Genomic DNA, 8264 nt, shown 5'->3' on the forward strand with positions numbered 1-8264 from the left:
AAAATATGCCAATTACTGAAAGCGGCGGTGGGTCACATTTTGCCAAACCCCCCTGCAGTTTTCAAAATATCCCAAACATCCTAAATTCGATACCTGAGCCATATTTTGGACCCAAATTCTGGCTCTCTGCACCTATTCGCCGTTTGAAATTCCTACTTTTTATACAAAAAATATGCCAATTACTGAAAGCGGCGGTGGGTCACATTTTGCCCAAACCCCCCTGCAGTTTTCAAAATATCCCAAACATCCCAAATTCGATACCTGAGCCATATTTTGGACCCAAATTCTGTTTCTCTGCACCTATTCGCCGTTTGAAATTTCTACTTTTTATACCAAAAATCTGCCAATTACTGAAAGCGGCGGTGGGTCAAATTTTGCCCAAACCCCCCTGCAGTTTTCAAAATATCCCAAACATCCCAAATTCGATACCTGAGCCATATTTTGGACCCAAATTCTGGCTCTCTGCACCTATTCGCAGTTTGAAATTCAGAATTTTTATACCAAAAATATGCCAATTACTGAAAGCGGCGGTGGGTCACATTTTGCCCAAACCCCCCTGCAGTTTTTAAAATATCCCAAACATCCCAAATTCGATACCTGAGCCATATTTTGAACCCAAATTCTGGCTCTCTGCACCTATTCGCCGTTTGAAATTCCGACTTTTTATACCAAAAATATGCCAATTACTGAAAGCGGCTGTGGGTCACATTTTGTCCAAACACCCCCTGCAGTTTTCAAAATATCCCAAACATCCCAAATTCGATACCTGAGCCATATTTTGGACCCAAATTCTGGCTCTCTGCACCTATTCGCAGTTTGAAATTCAAACTTTTTATACCAAAAATATGCCAATTACTGAAAGCGGCGGTGGGTCACATTTTGCCCAAACCCCCCTGCAGTTTTTAAAATATGCCAAACATCCCAAATTCGATACCTGAGCCATATTTTGGACCCAAATTCTGGCTCTCTGCACCTATTCGCCGTTTGAAATTCCGACTTTTTATACCAAAAATATGCCAATTACTGAAAGCGGCGGTGGGTCACATTATATATATATATATATATATATATATATATATATATATATATATATATATATATATATATATATATATATATATAATATGGGGCACTGGATGGGTATGGGGGTCACTACCACCCACTGGGTGGGTACGGGGGTTCACTACCGTCCACTGGATGGGTATGGGGGATCACTACCACCCACTGGATTGGTATGGGGGTTCAGTACTACGCACTGGATGGGTACGGGGTTTACTACCGCCTACTGGATGGGTACGGGGTTTACTACCGCCTACTGGATGGGTACGGGGGTTCACTACCACCCACTGGATTGGTACGGGGGTTCACTACCACCCACTGGATGGGTACGGGGGTTCACTACCTTCCACTGGATGGGTACGGGTATTCACTACCACCCACTTGATAAGTTTACAGTAATACCATCATGAGGGATCACCCATTTATATATACCTCATAAATATCTCAGGAACTGAAGGTTAATGCGTGATAAGAGGTTAGATGGGGCATCTAAAAGCATCAGCTGGAGGCTGGGAGTGAGGTAGAGTCAGGTGGTAAATTGGAAGAATACTGGTGGGTGGGTATGACTCAAGGTACCCACAAAACATCTATAGTTACCTGCCCCTCTCACTTACCGAAGGTATCAAACATATTCTACGGGCTCACCATAGCCCGTGCTACTTGGAACTTTGTTCCAGGTAGCGAATCTTTAACAACAACAACAACATCAAATATACATCGATTCTTAACTTAATATATTTACGATTTACCAATTTGTTACTACTTAAATTCTTAATGTCACAAAATTTGATAAATTTTGCACTTAAAATTTGTCAATTTGTTTCATAAATTTGTAACTTTGTTCATTATTAATTAATCATTAACTTTCTCACTGAAATATTTGCACATTAATATTAGCTCCTATAGTGTTTTTTGTTACAATATTCCAGTATTGTTAATGAACACTGTAGCCTAATGTGCATCTGCGTCTCCAGTCAATACGTGTATGTCCCTATTGTTTATATTACGGTAGTGGACCCCATACCCATCCTGTGGGTGGTAGTGGACCCCATACCCATCCTGTGGGTGGTAGTGGACCCCATACCCATCCTGTGGGTGGTAGTGGACCCCATACCCATCCTGTGGGTGGTAGTGGACCCCATACCCATCCTGTGGGTGGTAGTGGACCCCATACCCATCCTGTGGGTGGTAGTGGACCTCATATCCATCCTGTGGGTGGTAGTGGACCTCATATCCATCCTGTGGGTGGTAGTGGACCCCATATCCATCCTGTGGGTGGTAGTGGACCCCATATCCATCCTGTGGGTGGTAGTGGACCCCATATCCATCCTGTGGGTGGTAGTGGACCCCATATCCATCCTGTGGGTGGTAGTGGACCTCATATCCATCCTGTGGGTGGTAGTGGACCTCATATCCATCCTGTGGGTGGTAGTGGACCTCATATCCATCCTGTGGGTGGTAGTGGACCCCATACCCATCCTGTGGGTGGTAGTGGACCCCATATCCATCCTGTGGGTGGTAGTGGACCCCCATACCCATCCTGTGGGTGGTAGTGGACCCCCATACCCATCCTGTGGGTGGTAGTGGACCCCATACCCATCCTGTGGGTGGTAGTGGACCCCATACCCATCCTGTGGGTGGTAGTGGACCCCATACCCATCCTGTGGGTGGTAATGGACCCCATACCCATCCTGTGGGTGGTAGTGGACCCCATACCCATCCTGTGGGTGGTAGTGGACCCCATACCCATCCTGTGGGTGGTAATGGACCCCATACCCATCCTGTGGGTGGTAGTGGACCCCATATCCATCCTGTGGGTGGTAGTGGACCCCCATACCCATCCTGTGGGTGGTAATGGACCCCATACCCATCCTGTGGGTGGTAGTGGACCCCATACCCATCCTGTGGGTGGTAGTGGACCTCATATCCATCCTGTGGGTGGTAGTGGACCTCATATCCATCCTGTGGGTGGTAGTGGACCTCATATCCATCCTGTGGGTGGTAGTGGACCTCATATCCATCCTGTGGGTGGTAGTGGACCCCATATCCATCCTGTGGGTGGTAGTGGACCCCATATCCATCCTGTGGGTGGTAGTGGACCCCATATCCATCCTGTGGGTGGTAGTGGACCCCATACCCATCCTGTGGGTGGTAGTGGACCCCATACCCATCCTGTGGGTGGTAGTGGACCCCATACCCATCCTGTGGGTGGTAGTGGACCCCATACCCATCCTGTGGGTGGTAGTGGACCCCATACCCATCCTGTGGGTGGTAGGATGGGTATGCGGTCCACTGTGGGTGGTAGTGGACCCACATACCCATCCTGTGGGTGGTAGAGAACCCCCCCCATACCCATCCTTTGGGTGCCAGTGGACCCCATAGCCATCCTGTTGGTGGTGTGGACCCCATACCCCATCCTGTGGGTGGTAGGATGGGTATGCGGTCCACTGTGGGTGGTAGTGGACTCACATACCCATCCTGCAACCCGTTCTCGCAAATTCGTATAGTCAATATTGACTTATTAACTACGTGCGTAGGTGATATACTAAACATAATAGATACCCTTAAAAAGCTTCATAGAAAACACCGACCTTACCTAACCATGTTAGTATCTTAAGATAATCGTAATTGCTTCGTAATTACAATTATTACTTAACCTATACCTATAATAGGTTAAGTAATAATTGTAATTACGAAGCTATAAGATGCTTATCTTAAGATACTAACAAGGTTAGGTCAGGTCGGTGTTTTCTATGGAGCTTTTTAAGGGTATCTATTATGTTTAGTATGTCACCTATGCACTTATTAAATAAGTCAATATTGACTTTACGAATTTGCGAGAACGGGTTGCATCCTGTGGATGGTAGTGAAGGTTGCTAGCGTTTAAGGAAGACTTTGAACTGCATTTACGCAACTGAAAGAATGTGCAATATTAACTTGACATTCCTAACAACTTCCTCTCGTCCCCAGGTCCGGTCAACTCCAGCAGGCAACAAGGAGTGTCTAGTGAACATCTACGACGGAATAGGACGGCGCCCTGCCCGTCACCACTTGGCCTTCTGAACTATGAGCCGACTTCATGACGCCTCGAACCGATTCTTTACTCAAACTTTGAATTTCAATAAATTGCTACCTCAAACACTGGCATTTTACCCGACCTTCCTTATTTAAAGCTGTATAATACTGCTGGGCATAATGTTTTGGCGGCCCGGTCTCCGACTAGTTTGTTAGATGCTGCTGCTATCCTGAACCCAGATCTGGTATAGTTTGGAGATATTTGTAGAATCTAGTTACAAAATAGACCGATTTATTAATGCTGGGATTAATGACGGCAGCAATAAGTTAACGAGACCAGCGGGTGTGTTCACGAAGTTATTATCAAAAGACACCAAACCGGGAAGGCTATGTAGCCAATACGAGAACAAAGTGTTCACGAAACTGTCCGTTCAGGTGACAGCCCAAGTGTCCGTACACTTACTCCAGGGCTTCTTAATGTGGGGTCACTGCCCTGTAGTGGGTGGTGACTAAGTAATTACCAAAAGATGGCACCAAACCGAGAAGTTTATGTTGCACCATGGCGACAAACAGGTTTCAGTAATCTGCAATTCACAAGGCTGACTATTTTGCCAGGCCATTTGTAGCCTACTCTTATCTTTGCTATTTTTAATTAAAGCAGAAAATAACCTTCAACCAAGTATAACTGATATCCATTACTAATGTAAAAATCTTGTTTCTGTTAAAACCTGGAGACTAAAACTCAAACACGCGTACATCACCGTCTTTTATTCCTAATATAATAAACTAAAGGTACATCCCACTGAAGTTTCCACTAGTAGTTTAACATCTTGCTAGAATTTCATGTACAACTTCATTCCCGCTCCCCCTCCCCCCCTTTTTAAACTAGAAGGCAAGGTAATTATCAAAAGAAGGCACCAAACCTTAACTAGAAATTTAAATAAATTGTTCCCTCTCAATATGCATCTATGATGTATAGAAGAAACTTCCAATAGTTTACAGAGATTTACTACCGCCATTCTGGATCGCAATATGGAATGGAGTTGTGGATAAAGAAATATAGGCAACTATGCAAGTGATTTAGGTGCCCAATTAGAAATGCAAAACCCTGTAAAGATGCATTTTATAACACTGGAAAGTCTAGCCATCGTTCTCTTCCAGATAGTAACTGCCAAACAGGACAAAAAATCTGTCCTACTCTATGTAAATAATGTACCTACCGAGGTCACGGAGCGAGGTCCAAAAAGTGCGCTACAACCAGATTTTACAAGTAATGCACCTACACAGGTCTGTAGGCGAGGGGAGGGGGCGGGTTACAGGTGTGTTCCCATGTCAGCGGTTCACCTGACATTGGACCAATGCAGGTCAGGGGGGGGGGTTGTCATTGTGACATTGAAGTCACAAGCAATTAATAGTTTCCTTAACCAATGAGTTAAACATTGCCCCAACGACACTTCAGGTCGTTAGTGACAATCTGCATAGACTTAAGCATTAAGAGACCTCATGGCTAAGGTATTTAAGATCATGAGCTGTTTAAAATTTTAATGTTTTACAACTTCATTCGGGAACCAGGCCATTTTCTGCCAAACACATACATCCAAGACTTGTGTTACAGATGACAGCCGTGACGGTGACAGGCAACGTCTTCACTTCATGCCGTTCTTAGAGACGTTCTTCAGTACCCGAGACAGTCCTCGTCGCCTTCCCTGTTTTTCTGTGGTCGCCCGAGCCTGGGGACGGGAGGGAAGAGTTATTAGAAACATTCCTTAAGATTATGAATTATTACTTTAACTTGTCACAGGATTTAAGTTTTACAGCTATTTAAGCCCTTATGAGTAACCTGCGTTTAATATTCCAAACACCTCCGTATGTTATGACAATTTGAGGTGTATAACAAAGTAAAACAAGCCATACTGACCCGCCAGTGTGAGACCAGCTGAAGGACAGTGTACCCAGATAACCACCTCCAGGTCGTCTTGTCGAGCTCGTTGCTGCTTGTCCACATGACCGGGATCCCGCCTAAAAAACAATTACGTAGTTAGAAACATTTGTCATTTAGTAAATCCTAGTCCAGCAGGATGACAAATGTACATCTACTAAAAGGGAACAACAAGAGGCATGTTGATTGTAACCTGCTTCTCTAGTACTCCAAAACAAACTGGTTTTGCTCAGGAGACCAAGACCACCACCAGGGAGCTGTTTGGGGCCATGTAGTTGTTCCCGGGGGTACCCCCCCCCCCACACACCAGTATTTTAAGAAGTATTCTGGAAAATACCACCAATTTAAGATTAAAAGTATATAGACAACCATATCCTTGCACCAGGGTGAACACAAGTCAAAGATGTTTCATAGAAAAATCTAACCTAGATGTTTGTAGACCTTCAAGCTCAGAGGCTGAAACTTTTAGCCCTCCCCGCCCCCCAAAGAAAAAAAACTATACATTACGCATTAATGCTACACCTTTGTTCTTAAACTTCAGTCATTTACTTTTCTTTTACACTAAATAAAAGTACCAACTGTACATTTAACTATAAAGTTAATCGTCTTCCGAATTACAGTCAGACGTGCACGGCTATACTGTACATTACCAAACAACTTATTGAACTGCTAGACCAATCCCCTGTGGGGAAATGTCCCGACACTAGTATCTGAGTTTTACTTAAGGCGGATTTCTCTAGCTTCTGACTGCCTTGTGTCGACCCGAGGCGCTGACAATTGCACCACTACGAACCGGTAGTTAATTGTTCAGGTGCAATGGTCGCGACGAATTATTCCGTTAACTTACATTAAAGAAGTTTACTACATCAACTGAAATCACCAATGATACAAATTACTAATATGGTACTCTAAGGCAATTTTGTGATTAATATATACGACAGGAAGTTATATAGTTAGCGTTGATGGAAAAAACTAGACTAACATTATGGAAACACTAAAGATTAAACTGGTTTTAAGAAAATTTCTAGTTACCCATTACTAGAATTACATCCCTAGCCTGCTGAATTTTAGTCTTCATTAAAACAAGTTAAATTTAGATTTGAAAATGTAGTTTTAAAGTTCATAATAAAACTATTGTACAAAAATTGTAATGTATATTTACCCGAATTTTAAGGTTGAAGGCCAGACGTTAAGGGCTAGCCTCTCGCATGATACAAGTGGGGTAGTGGAGCGTCACAGGCCAGTTTGGGTCTGCTGTAGTGCCACACGCAGCATTATGCGTACTAAACCCAACCTTTGATTCGTCAAGACCAATCTGAAATAAAGGTAATTAACCCCATACACTTCACTAGTTCCAGTACGGGGAACTAGGGGAGAGGGAGGGAGACAAATCAGGGGAAGGAGGGGGGGGGACGCAGCAAAGGGCAAGGGGGGGGGGGGAGAGGGGGGGGACGCAGCAAAGAGCGAGGGAGGGAGGGAGGGAGGGAGGGGGGACGCAGTAAAGAGCGAGGGAGCGAGGGAGCGAGGGAGGGAGGGGGGGGGACGCAGCAAAGAGCGAGGGAGGGGGGACGCAGCAAAGAGCGAGGGAGGGAGGGGGGACGCAGCAAAGAGCGAGGGAGGGAGGGGGGGACGCAGCAAGGGGCGGGGGGAAGAGCAAGGGGGTATCCCCCACATACAGCTCAACTCCAGGAGACGAAGCTGGAACTGTATACCAAAAGTGAGGTAAAACACACTGAAGTGCTTTCTGGCTCAGTGTCACTTTTATATCCAGCAGCCAACCAAACCCGGCCGCTGATTGGTTGACATTCACCCTAAAACTCACCCCATTGGTTAACATTTTGCGAGTCTGAAGTGTCAATTATCAATGGCCAACAGCCACTCCTTCACTTCCCCAAATACGAACGAGTCTCTAATGAACCAATAATGATCCCCAGCTTGAATGTTTGACGGTGTTAATTTTGAAATTTAATTCACAAACCAAGTACTGCATTCTATTGTAAATGTTGAAACAAAACAACAGGTACAACTGAAACATTTGCAATAGAATCGGCAGTGTCGTAATCGTCGGTCAGTCAAGAACTGCTAATGGCCGCTAGACAACTACAGTATACAATATACAATAACACACTAACAAACCCAACAACCCAAAGTTCCTGACACAACACTGGATGATGTTAAATATTTGCTTTCAATTGACTTAAGATATTGCTCGTTAATGACAAATCGAGTGATTTTAACTTATTGAAATGTG

The 8264-nt window shown here is 44.6% G+C and overlaps 1 long non-coding RNA gene across 2 annotated transcripts; it reads right to left on the bottom strand.

Moving 5' to 3' along the window:
• Window positions 1–5602: 5602 nt before the first annotated feature.
• On the bottom strand, window positions 5603–7735 carry LOC123755394 (uncharacterized). Of its 2 annotated transcripts, XR_011222690.1 has the most exons (4): window positions 7690–7735; window positions 7176–7328; window positions 5993–6093; window positions 5603–5804 (listed from the first exon to the last, which is right to left on the bottom strand). It is a non-coding gene; the product is annotated as an uncharacterized lncRNA (long non-coding RNA). The 2 variants fall into 2 exon arrangements; XR_006772508.2 differs by lacking the exon at window positions 7690–7735 and having other exon boundaries at window positions 7176–7422.
• Window positions 7736–8264: the final 529 nt, after the last annotated feature.

The sequence above is a fragment of the Procambarus clarkii genome, chromosome 52 (genome assembly GCF_040958095.1).
Source record: "Procambarus clarkii isolate CNS0578487 chromosome 52, FALCON_Pclarkii_2.0, whole genome shotgun sequence".
NCBI classification, from domain to species: Eukaryota; Metazoa; Arthropoda; class Malacostraca; order Decapoda; family Cambaridae; genus Procambarus; species Procambarus clarkii.